Source organism: Nothoprocta perdicaria, unplaced genomic scaffold, assembly GCF_003342845.1.
Source record: "Nothoprocta perdicaria isolate Ctin4 unplaced genomic scaffold, notPer1 scaffold_143, whole genome shotgun sequence".
Lineage (NCBI taxonomy): Eukaryota > Metazoa > Chordata > Aves > Tinamiformes > Tinamidae > Nothoprocta > Nothoprocta perdicaria.
Window position 1 is genome coordinate 586,105 of NW_020454572.1, and position 12,352 is coordinate 598,456.

At 58.1% G+C, this 12,352-nt stretch overlaps 1 protein-coding gene and 1 long non-coding RNA gene across 3 annotated transcripts in view; both read left to right on the forward strand.

Annotated features, from left to right (window-relative positions):
- The first annotated feature begins 6,612 nt into the window (after positions 1 to 6,612).
- LOC112943267 lies at positions 6,613 to 7,782 on the forward strand. The gene is made up of 3 exons (XR_003248541.1): positions 6,613 to 6,698; positions 6,927 to 6,992; positions 7,539 to 7,782. It is a non-coding gene; the product is annotated as an uncharacterized LOC112943267 (long non-coding RNA).
- A 1,500-nt stretch (positions 7,783 to 9,282) lies between these two features.
- NUP93 (nucleoporin 93) overlaps positions 9,283 to 12,352 on the forward strand; it is a 64,381-nt gene continuing 61,311 nt past the window's right edge. The window contains exon 1 of one of the 2 annotated variants that reach the window (XM_026034390.1): positions 9,283 to 9,305. The gene's annotated coding sequence lies outside the window, so the exon portion shown is untranslated. Of the gene's footprint in view, positions 9,306 to 11,824; positions 11,842 to 12,352 lie in introns of those variants that run through there. The other variant, XM_026034392.1, reaches the window with a different exon arrangement.

Genomic DNA, 12,352 nt, shown 5'->3' on the forward strand with positions numbered 1-12,352 from the left:
TGGGGGAGCTGGAGGGGCAGTTGTGGGTTTGGAGGGGCAGATGTGGAGGTTGTGGGGTAGGGGAGGGCGGTTGTGGGGCCAGGGACGTTGGAGGGGCAGTTGTGAGGCTGGGGGGCTGGAGGGCACTTGTGGGGTGTCCGGGGGGCAGGAGCGCAGGGGCCGCAGCGTCGCCCCGGGCGCTGTCCCCGCGGGCCCCCAGCCCCGCGGTGTCCCGGCCGTGTCCCCCGCGGGGGCAGCGCCGGCCGCAGGGAGGGCTCCCCAACATCACTGCAGCTGCATCGGCAGCCGCCCTCCTCTTCGCTCTAAGCCAAGAAAACYTCTTACCGAGGAGGAAGCCAGTAAAAACGAATCACGTATTTAAAACACACCGCGTTGTCTGGGAAAGAGCAACTTCAAAGCCATCCTGCACTTGCTCTGCCTTTTTTTTTTTTTTTTTTAATAGGTTTACCTGTCTATTTTTGCAGAATCCCTTATTTCTGCAGCCAAAGGAAGTTTGCAGGCCTCAATCACGTCTCGCAGACGCACATGCTGTCAAGTACTTTAGTATTCATTAACAACTGCTTGACCTTAATGCAGGTATTGGCAGGTACTTTATAAGACTCATCTTGCACACAGGTCCTGCAGAGAACAGGCAAAATCTATTTTTTTTTTGGCCCAGAATCCCACTGTTCCTCCCCCTCTTCCGTAGCGAGTCAAAACAAATAGGAGCACAGAAGAAAGAGCACATCAAAGGTTAAAGGAGCAGCCGAGGATGATAACGAGAAGCTCCCTTCCCAACCCGTGCCCTCCRGGAGCTTGTCCTGCCTCCCAAGGCCGGGAAGCCTCTGCAAACACTGGCGTCGGGAGACCTTGTGCTCCCCACGGCAGCACCATGACCGCCTATCTCATGTGACATCCCTGTCCTGATTAGCCCGCAGGAGGCTGGTAGTCAAACACGGCTCCTAAGTGATGCGAAAGGCCTGGCCTGGAATGGGTTTCGCAGAGCCGATGGATTAAAAACCGCAGGAGGCCTGGAGAGGACGAGCAGGTTGGTGTCTCCCATGGTCCGTGTTGCACATGCATGATTCCAGCTTGGATAATGCCTTGCTGTTTGCAAGTGGGAACATGTGAAACCAGCTTGCTTAAAGACTTTATATAATAAAATCACCTTCTCCTTCGGTGAGGTCTTCCCGCAAGCTTCGCTGCCACCGCTTTCCTCCACCTCCACCCTCGCAGGTGCAGGCGTGGGGAGCAGTTCACTTGCATAGAYGCCGCTTTTGGTCCCAACCTTGGCATCCGTGTTCATCAGCTCTTCACAAATCCCTATGGAAACCCAGGACCTCGGTGGCGGTGGTGGCTCAGYGCCAACCTGACTCCCTGGACCAGTTTTTGAAGCCAGTTCTTTGGCTTCCACCAAAAGCATTTGTAAGCGCAGAGGAAAACCAGGGTAGGAAACAACTAGTTGCCCTAATTCTGACACACAGGCAAGAAGGCTGCCACCTCCTTCTATGTTTTCCAGTGAAAAAAAATAAGGGCTTCCAGTGAAAAAAATAAGGGTTATCCTTTAAGGCAAGTTGGGATCTGCTGAGCAGAGCCTGGGTGCAGGTGTTAGCTGGAAGCAAYATTAGGATACAGTCCACAGTGGTCGAGAACTGTGTTTATAAGGGAAATTGGCTCAACATTTGGAAATTATTGAGTCCACTGAATAACTTGTGATCAGGGTTTAAAGAATATTTCTAACTACAAACGTAACACGAATCCCCCGTGCTCCCTGTGTGGCAGCCAAGCTCCCAGCAGCCGCTGCTATTGCACGGGCTGCCCAAAAACGTGGCAGAAAACGGTCATCTTCATCCCATCGAGATGCAAGAGGTGTGAAAAATAAACAGGTGTGCTGGAGCAACCCCCCTGTCGCTAAAAATGCTACTGAATCACCCCAAAGGGAAAATTAATTTACTTCTAGGAAAGCTGCCTGCTGTTCCTGGATTTGCATTTAGAAACCAGTGTGGTTTACAACTGCAAGGATGAATGATGAAACTCCGAGCTTTCTTTCTTTAATTTTATTTTTTATTTTTGTCGAACGCTGGTCAGCAGCGGCTCGCCTGTTCTGAATGCGAATGCTGGGCTCTCAAAGAGAGCATTCATGTGGGAGGCAGAAAAGCAGCGCAGGGCGGGCAGCACGTCCCGCGCCTGGCTGCCCTTCCAGCGCAGGCAAATCATGCGACTCCAAAATGCCAAACGACATTTTTAACCTTCTTTTAAACTTTTTCTGATTGTTTCTATGGATTTTTCCAGCAACTCTCTCCATGTGGCATTATGCTTTCGGATCATGAGGTGGGCGATCGTTTGGAGCCTGTTAAAGAGGGTGGTTTTCCCCATTTTGGAGCGGTGGTTAAGCCCCGTTTCCGACGCCAGCCGTGCAGCGGGTCCCCTTTCCTGACCCAGCTTGGCATAACAGAGAGCAAAGGCGTAACACCAATATGAACCCAGCAACAAGACGCTATTTCCAAGGTCCAGAAAACACTGCTGCTGCCCTGAGCTCATCCCCCAGCAATATAAAATATTGTTCTTCAGGCTGGTGTAAACCCGACCAAGCAAAACAGGAAAGAATGTACTGTAATGCACCATTATAGACTGATAAAATTGTAAATATATGAAAATTCAAGCTTCTTCCTACGTATGCATTTTTTGGGGCCGTCAGTATTGTTTTACATCTCCAACTATGCTGTTGACTTTTGGGTAAGTCTGCAATATGGTTGCGTTATGCTGCAGGTTAAATCTGCAGCTCTGAATTTGCAGGCTCTGACAGTGAAATCAGAGTGTTGCTTTTTAATGTACCTTTTTAATCTTCACTGCCCTTGGTTCAGACGGGGGTATGCTGGGCAGGCTGGAGAGCAGCCGCTTAGAGTCAAGTGCAGAACTGGTTTCCAGAGCCTGGCCGGGTGCCTGGCCCTGGGCATGAATCTCTTTGCAGATATTACGACTTTCATGGGATATTTTTAAGGTCGTCTGTGACAAATCAATAGCATCCATTTTTCTCCCTTTGGTTTTTGAGATGCAAAAATAAATTTGCAGTTGTTTTATTGGCTTTATTAGCTAGGAAAGTGCTATTAGCAGTGCAGGTGTGCGGGATGGACACGCAGAGTCCCCTCCGCTTTGCTGTGATATCAGCAGTGAATGCAAACACTTCCCATGTCCAGTCTTGCCAAATCCACCCTGGCTTTGATAGACCAGCTCCAAAGGTTCAAGATCCAAGCCTGCTGCTCCGGAGGGAACGCAGGCTGCCGAGGCCGTGCCAGGGCTTTGCATCTCTGGTGATGCTCCTGTGTCTTCCTGCTGTCTCCTTGGCTCATCCCAGCCCTTAACGCGCTCTGCTGAAGGATCTCTCCTGCAGGGATCCTCTGCCCCCATCATTTTGGAAGTTATTCTGGTATTTCCCCACCAGTCTGAGGAAATCCTGCACGGCGGGTTTCCATTTTTACCAACAAGTCAGAGTACTGATGGGAGTGGGAAGAAGGACTATGTGGAGAAGCCGGCCTCATTACTCAATGAGGACATTTAATACTCAGGAGCTGTTTACTGGCTAAGACATCAAATAGAAGTAAAAATCCCTGTGTCCTTCATAGAATCATAGAATCAGAGAATGGTTAAGGTTGGAAGGGATCTCCAGAGGTCACCTAGTCCAACCCCCCTGCACACACAGGGTCACCCAGAGCACGTGSCACAGGCTGCATCCAAGCGGGTTTTGGAGATCTCCAGAGAAGGAGACTCCACAATCTCTCCAGGCAGCCTGTGCCAGGGCTCTGGCACCCCCATGTCCTTATCCATGCCCTTATCTGACAGCAGGAATCCTCCACCCTGAGAAGCACACAGCCCTCCCACAGCAGGGGCTTGGAAACAGGTTGAAAACCGGCATCCACGGAGCTCCGAGGGCGGCTGCGGGAGCAGCGCCGGCTGCAGCCCGCGTGGTTTTCGGGAGCGGAGCCCGTCGGAGCAGCGACACGGGGGCTGCGGCCGCTGCATCTCCGAGCGGCTGCTCCCCTTGCTCCACAGCCAGGAGAACAGGCTCCGGCTTCTCCGCTGGCTTCCAAGGAGGCTCTCGCACCCCTGGAGCGGACGTGTCTGCAGCGAGGGGCCCGGCGCCCTGCAAGCTCGGGCACGCGGCCGCCCAGCCCCGCAGGGGGTTGCTCAGCTTCTCCTTGTGGAAAGRAGCGAGTGGAAATAACAGAAAAAGGGAATGCGCCCAAGGTAATGATACTTGGAAACGGCAGGTCACGTTTCAGCCAGGAAGGAGGAGGGTAGCGGGAGCAGGTGAGTTTGAAGTCTGTGGGAACCTGGAGGAGGCAAAGGGGAGGGATGAAAACTATGGAGTGTGCAGGATAGCACTGGAGGCAGGAGGAGAGCCGGGGGGYCTGGGGGCTGCTGGCACCGCTGGGGACCCCTTGGGTGCCCTCACCCCTTGCTCCCCATGGCAGCTCCCTCCGCAGACCTCCAAGGAATCCCCACTCGCATGTCTAAGCGCCTCATGATTGAAAGAGACGCCGGCCCTTTCATGTTGCAGACGTGCCCAGACGCGCCTGGTCCAGCCCCGTGGCCACCTCCTGCCCGGGGACACTGGCCATCCCGCCAGTCCTGCCAAAAACCTGCCCTAGGAAGCAAGGAAACCTGGAGCGCCGTTTTCCATGAGGAGTCATCCCAATGGAGCCACCTGCCTGCGCGATACCTGGCAAGGTATCGGCTCAAGACCTTTGGGTTTCTTCCTTCCCTCATTAAGAACAACTGATGGCAATGGTGCTAATTGCCTTCTTCTCCGCGCTGCCTTTGGCGGGAGGAAATAGCACAGATATTTAGTCTGCAGATAAGAAACACTGGACAAGTTGCAAGCTACTAGGCCTGAGTGAGTCCGCGGCAGAGGCAGGCTCAGAAACCAGCGCTTTTGAGTCACGGCTCAAGCTAGATTGCAACGCAGATCCCAGTCCCAGTGCTGATCCCACATCAAAGCCCTGTGCGGAGTTGGGAAAGCATTATATTATTGCATGCGGTGCAATTCCTTTTTTTTTTTTTAATGAAAATCTGCTAATATCCTTATGACAACGAGCAGGCTCTCATTAAAATGATCTTTTTATTGCTATAGGCTTTAGCGCTGCGGAGGACGGTCCAGCAAGGCGTGCGCTTGCACGCGGCGCCGGCTCCTGCTCTGGCTTTGCTGGTGCCTGGGCTCGCTGAGCGCCAGCGCGGATGTATCCTCAGCCCTGCCCTCACTGCAGGTTTTTGGCTACCCATTGCTGCCTTCGCTAGCACTTTCTGGGAAAATAAAGGAGCCTCCATCGTGTGATATCTCCGTGCGGTTCCCGTTTCCSTCCCAAGCGGCTCCCAAGGCCGTTGGCTGGGCGCGCGCGCCTCTGGGAGCGGTTTGGAGGAAGGCCAGCGTTTGGGGGCAGGTGCGGAGGTGATTCATCCTCCTCCKCCGCCGCCAAAGGGCTGGCAAGTGCAGCAAAACAAAACCACCTCGGCACCTACTTCCCACGGGCAAAACACTCGTTATCAGCCCGCGGCACCCGGAGCAGCGGGTGGCCCGGGCTGCTTTCTGAGCAGCCGTCCCGTCCCTAGGGCTTTCRGTGCCCATGGGGATCAGCAAGGAGCGGGCCGTGGAAGCGGCAGCGGACTCCTGGCTTGGTGTTGTGTGTGACGCCGTGGCCACACGTCCCGGGACGGAGCTGGAGCTCTCGGGCAGATGTAGTCGCCCGTCCCCTCGTTGGCCATGAGATGCTCCCCGTTCCTTGGGGCTGACCTGGCGCCGTCCCTTGAGTCACCACCAGTCACCTGCCCCGGCGCCGAGCCGTGGCCGTTAGCCGGGGGCTCCGCTCATCCGGCTGCCGGGGCGCCCGTCACCGGGACRGCGGCTCTGACTCAGGGCACGGCTCCCTCTGCCGCGGATGCGCCCGGGGAATCACCCGCACGGGACCCAGGCGCCCACGTAGGGTGCTCCCGGCCCGTGGCCCAGGTTTATCCCCAAATCCTGACTGCTCTCAAGCAGGGCCTGCCCACCACTGCCCTCTCCGGTCCCGTGCCGCCTGTGCTGCTCCTTCTCCGCCTGCTCCGGGAAGCCTTCCCGGTGGGATAGAAACCGCGGGAGGCCCGGAGATGGGCCGACGAGTGCGTGGCGGGGACACTCGCCCCCCTCCTCCCTCCTCCTCCTCCTCCTTCTCCTCCTCCTCCTCCTCCTCCTCGTCGCCGCACGCGCGTGTGCAAAACGGGTCACGTTTCCCTGGGACTGACCCCAGCGCGGGGGCCGTGCCGTGCGCAGCCGGGGCTGTCCGGGGGGGTCCCATGGGTGCTCAGCCCCCTGCCCCCAGCACAGCCCTCATGGGACCACTCGTGTCATCRGTGTGATGAGAGCCGGCCGTTCTCTGCGCCCGCACGCTGTGCATTACCCCWGCACACGCACCCCCGGGGGGGTACCCCCTGCGTGGGGTGCGGGGAAGGGGAATGGGTCCGGGCCGGGCGCAAGGGGGATGAATCAGCAGCGCCCGGGGCAGGAGCCGCGCTGGGCCGTGCGCAGGGCCGCGAGGGGCGGAGGGTTTTGCACTCGCTCTCTCCCAGGCGGCGATAAATAGGAGGCGGCCGCGCGTGCCGCCCAAAGCGCCTGCCCGCTCGCCCTGTCCCTGCGCCTCCGCCGCCTCCAGCTCCCATGGACTCCCAGGACTGCCCCTGCGCCAGTGGTGAGTCCGTACTGCCCGCGGGGCCGGGATGCTGGGGGGGATGCCGGGATGCTGGGGGGGATACTGGGATGCTGGGGGGGATACTGGGATGCTGCCGGGGATACTGGGATGCTGCCGGGGGGGCTGCGTGGGCCACAAGCAGCCTGCAGAGCTGGTGCCGGGGTGCCGCGTGCCGCGGTGCCAGCCCCGCGTGCCCGGAGCTCTCCTCAGCGCCGCTTCCCCTTCCAGGCGGCACCTGCACCTGCGGGGACAACTGCAAGTGTAAGAACTGCAAGTGCACGGCGTGTAAAAAAGGTAAGCAGGGGCCCGGGGTGGCCGCCACGTGCTGCGCGTGGGCACCGTGCCCCGCAGCGCGCGCCCTTTCCAGCCCCGCGGGCTCCCGTGTCCCTTTCCCAGGGACTGGTTTGCTCCTCCCGTGCTCCCAAACCGGGAAGCACTTCCCTGTGCACCAACGCACCGAGCGTAGCCTTGATGGTCCCTGCTGTGACCCGAGGCTTGGTGCCAGGTGCCATTCCGGCACGGAGCGCAGCTCCTGTCCGCCCGCGCCGTTCCTGTGCTTTGGAGCGGCTCCCGGAGCAAGCTTCGTGAAGCAGAACTGGCCAAAAGGCTTGGGAAGGCAGCTTGGCCCCTTCCCGCCCCTCCCAGCCAGCCCAGGGCGGACCTGCATGGCCAAGACCCCTCGGGAGAGGAGCTGGAAGCGGGGAAGGTGCTGGGATGGCTCCGGGCAGGACGCTCCGTTCCCCTGAGAACAGAGCACAAGGACTGGCGGGGACGAGAGGAAGAACAGGGTGTCCAAGGGGGCTCTCGACGCTCCCTGACGTGCTCTGCTCCCCGCTCCAGGCTGCTGCTCCTGCTGCCCGGCTGGATGTGCCAAGTGCGCCCAAGGCTGCGTGTGCAAAGGGCCGCCCGCCGCCAAGTGCAGCTGCTGCAAGTAGGGCGCACGGGGAGCGCCCGCCCGCACGGCCACCACTAACTTTATTGCCCGCGCTTTATTTTTGTATGTGCTCACATATCCTTAATATTTGTCCTGTGCGACACGTGATAAGCTTCCTAAATAAAGATCCATGTATATAAGTACCAATAAGCAGCTGGTTGCTGGGGACTCCTTGCCTCACAGGGCGCTCGTGCCCCTGGAGAGTTGGGATCATGGGGTGCTCCTGGCACAGGGCCAGCTCCTCGCCAGCCCCTCGGCTCGGGCAGCCTTTCCAAAGGCAGCTTTCCACGGCCGGGCTCCCTCAGTGCGGGAGGACTCTGATGCCGCCTGGGGATTCCCTCTTCCCTGACGGCCTTGKCACGAGAGGTTGGATGGAGGAACCCGCGTGAGCAGAGGTGGATGTCCTGAGGTCCTGGACGGCTCCTGTGCCAGTCGCTCCCAGGTTTCCTGGGACGCAGGGACGTGGCTGCACCGTGGGGCACGGCACATCCCTCCAGGGAACTTTCCCATTGCAGAAGCGAGATCTTTGTTTGGGAGAAACTCTCGGACTGGGAAGCAGGTGCTGCCCCGTCCCACGGCCAAGAACCGTCCCCACCGGTCCCTTCCCAGCTCCTGTCCCCCCGATGTCTCCCGCGCTGGCTCCTGCTGGGACTGCCGCTGTCAGGGCTGCCCTGGGAGCCAGCGCAGGGGGGTGACAGTCCCTGTCCCACGGGGACCCACGAGGGCCCTCCCTGCCCTATGGGGGGCCTCCCTCATGCCCCAGGGACACCCCCATTCCCCTGCCCCACAGAGGATGTCCCTGTGCTACGAGGACCCCCCACACACTCCACAGACCCCCTGTCTCCTGGGGACTCCCCCATTTCCCTGCCCCACAGAAGACGCTCCTGGTTCAAGGCGACCCCTCTACTCCACGGGGAAACCCCATCCCTTAGGGAATCCCCTCATCCCCCCGACCCACAGAGGGTGCCCTGCCCTGCTGGACCCCCAGAGRATCCGGCCGCGCCCCAGGGCTCCCCGTGTCGCGTGGGGTCCCCCCTCCCTGTTCCCGACGGGGGCCGCCCGGGAAGCGCGGCGGAGGAGCGGGACAGGGCACGGCCGCTCCCTGCTCCCCGCCGGGCCGCGCTCCGCTCCGCTCCGCTCCGCTCCGGGGGGCGGCAGCCGCAGCCCCGCGAGCCGAGCCCGGCGCCACTCGTGACACCCGCGGCGGGAGGCGGCGGCGCCTCTGCACACGGCGGCCGCGGGGCCGTGCGCAGCGGGCGCGGGGCTGCGCGCAGCGGGCGCGGGGCCGTGCGCAGCGCAGCGAGCCGGGCGGCACCTCTGCTGCGGGCGCAGGGCGCCGCGCGCGTGGCGGGGACCCGCGGCGGGCCCGCGTGGCCCCGCGCAACGGTCGGGAGTCCCGCTGTCCGCGGGAGCCGCTGTCCGCGGGAGCCGCTCTCTCGAACGCCGCTGCCGCCCCCTGCCTGCCTGCCGCGGCCTGGCGGCGGAGGGCGGCCTCGAACTCGCGGCGCTCGTGCGCCCCGCCCCGCTGTCCGTGTCCGCCCGCGTAGCGCCGCATAAAGTTGTTCCCGCGGAAGGGGGCGGGAGGCGGCGCGCGGCACGCCGGGAAGAGCCGCGGCTCGCCCAATGGGAGCGCGCGGCGCGGGGGCGGCAGCGGCGGCCGGAGCGGCGGGCGGGTGAGTGAGTGCGGCGGGGCCGGGCCGGGCTCCGGCCGCCTCCCTCGGTGCCGGCGGCGGCCCCGGCGCCGCTCGCGCTCCGCGGCCCGGGGCTGGGCGGCCCCGCAGCCGGGTGGTGCCGCCGCCAGCTCCGCGCGGGCCGAGCCCGCTGCGCCCCCCGACGCGGCGAGCCCCGGGCCCGGGCCGCAGGAGGGGCCGCTTCCCTCCTCCGCGGAGCCTCCTGGGGCGGCCCGCGTGGGGAGGGACCGCGCGGCGGGGGATGCGCCTCCCTCGGGAGGGCTTTGGAGGGCCYCTTTGGAAGGGGCTGCACGCGGGAGGTGCCGAGAAACGACCGCAAGGGAACGCGGCTCTGTGGTCTGGTCCCTGGTGCTCCCGCAGGGTGATACTGCAGGAAACTCGGAGGGAAGGRGAGCGCTTGGGGTTTCATGTAAGGAATTTTGGAAATAAAACGGTGTTTGATGCAAAGAGGGGTCCTTTTGCCATGCAGAACAAGCAAGCAGCSTGCTGAGGTGTTTGGTAGGCTGAGGGCCTGAGGCTTGGAAAAGAGGCCGGATGAGGAGRCAAGAAAACTGCCAGGTGTCAGATATTTAGGATAGTGTTGATTTGAGACTCCCAATCTCAAATCAAGGGGGAACTTCAAAGGCCTGTGGCAGGTGCAAGTGAGTATTGAGGAATGCATGGAAATGGGAATAAATCATTCAAAGTGCTCATTGCTTGGTTCCACACCCCATAACTTACAGGATGGAGAAGAGGGACAAGGCCAACTGGCTGTGAATGTCGCTGCCTTTAAAACTTTGGGTTCATTTCCGTGCTGTCCTATCCTAATTTCCTTGCTAGATGTGCATCTGTTTCGCGGTGGGATGTGTGATTTGTCGAAGATGCACCAGAGATATTTGAAAATGAGGCTGGAAGAGACCGCAGGGTTTGAAAGGGGTCACTGGGGCCTGCGCTGTTTCCATTGGACTCTTGTCCTGTTCTTACATAGGCCCRGTGACACAGGGTCTGTGACTTGTATCCTTACGGAATTACAGAATGGTTGAGGTTGGAAGGCACCTCTAGAGATCATCTAGTCCAGGGACTGAAAGGAAAAAGTTGAAATGGATGGAAAGAAAAATATAGCTTAGATAGTAATCCTTACGGAAGTAGGACATGCAAAGCATAAAAACACACCGACAGACCAAAACACCCCAAGCTTATGTTTATAACATTGCTAGTAATGGCCTGCAGTGTTTGAGGTACTTCTCTCGTCAAGAGACGTTTGGAGTACAATAATTGCAGCGTTTGTCACTAAACAGCATTGTAATGCTCTTCAAGACTTCCCCCCCCTCCTCAATCATTTACAATTAGCCTGAATGGACTTTAAAAACCTGACACCATCTTGTGTGATTCTTTTTTGGCTTAAATATGGTCAGTTTGCACAATATGTAGCACCCACTTCTTTGAATGTTGGATAAACACTGACCTGGTGCTTAATTGGACACGGAGTGGCAGCCTAATGCGGCAGCTCCTATTGATAAGTCATCCAAGTTTCACAGAAAAACCTTTCTAGTCCTGGCTTTCAGCCCAGGCTAGATCTGTTGTTCAAGTTAGCTTAATTTCTTCTGCGTTATTTCTTTTTTTCCTGAGGTGTCAGTTGTTGCTCTTTCCCCAGCCACCTGTGAAAACTGGCATCGTTCTGCTTGCTACTGTGAAAGCAGTTTCCATCTTGAAGAGCAGCATTACGAGTTAGGCTGCAGTCTCTGGAATGCAGCAAACTCTGGTGCACAAACCAAGTCACTTGGGGTGTTAATCTGAATATTTGAGTCTTGTCGTTCAGAAAAATATATAGTGTTTGCTCTCTAGATCAGTGGAGAGCTGTCCCTCACAGTGCTTGAGAATAATCACAGGTTGTTGGTCAAAAAACCCAAACAAGCTGGTTTATTCCATATTTGTTGGGTTCATTCTGTTTTCCAGAGGTCTTGCAGCTATTCTGCATCAGCAGATTTGTGGGGTAGACCTTATATAGAGTCAACACTGAGTCTATGGCTAAAAAGTGCAGGTTTGGGAGCTGTTTTGTAGATAGTGCCTTGTAATGCTCCAGACTTTTTAATCTCCTCCTTAATGAAAAGAGGAAGTGAACTGGATGGAATTGGATCCAGCTGAAGGCCATAGTCATCATCCCATGCTCCATATGCAGCTCGGTGAGGATCCAGCAGTGCAGTCACAGCTGCAGGGAAGGGTGGCTTTTCTGGCCAGCATCTGCYAGCAGAGGCTGCTTTTGTCAGGGATGCACCTGACTTACCCCGAGTAAACACTGGAAAGACGTTGTGCTGCGTTGCAGGGCGTGAGGCTGTGTTCCCACCCTCTTCCATCTTACTGGGTGCTGATTTCCTCAAACCCAGCCTCAAACTATTGCATCTGATTAACGAGTCACTGAAACTGTGATTATTGCCTCTCTCTAAAGCTCCTGGGGTTCCAGAAGCCGCTGGAGGGAACTTGGAAAGTTCTGTGTGTCCGGAGAGGTTTGTTCTGGCACCCTGGCAGAGCAGCCCTGCGCGTGAGTTGTTCTTTCTACCTGATTGTGTCCAAACAAGTTGTGCTCGGGAGTTGGTGCTTTTGTCTCGGTCCTTACACAGATAAGCCAAGGATGCCCTCGCCACCGGTAGCTGCGCTTAGCAGTGTGCTGGAGCATGAGGCACATAAAGTAGTTGCATTAGGTCGCTTTAGTATGGTTGAGGGATACCAAGAAATGCTGAAATTGCAGCATATTTTTAGTTTGCAGGCTTGATATGCTCTCTTGCTTTGTTCAAATAATCAGGCTGTTTTCTATTGATTGTATTGTTGAATAAATGATAAAGGGCTTGGGTTAATGCCCAGGATCTGAGTGGTCTTATTTAATCCCAAGCGCTTCACGGGGAGGGTGAAACGGATGCATGTGAGTGAGGTTGCACCCAAGGCCCTGTGTTGGTAGCGCTGTGCACTGAGGCTGGCTTAGCCTGACTTAGGCTGACTTAGCGTGATCACCTCCCCTTGGGTTTGGAGAATGCAGCTTTCATAAGGGCAGTGTT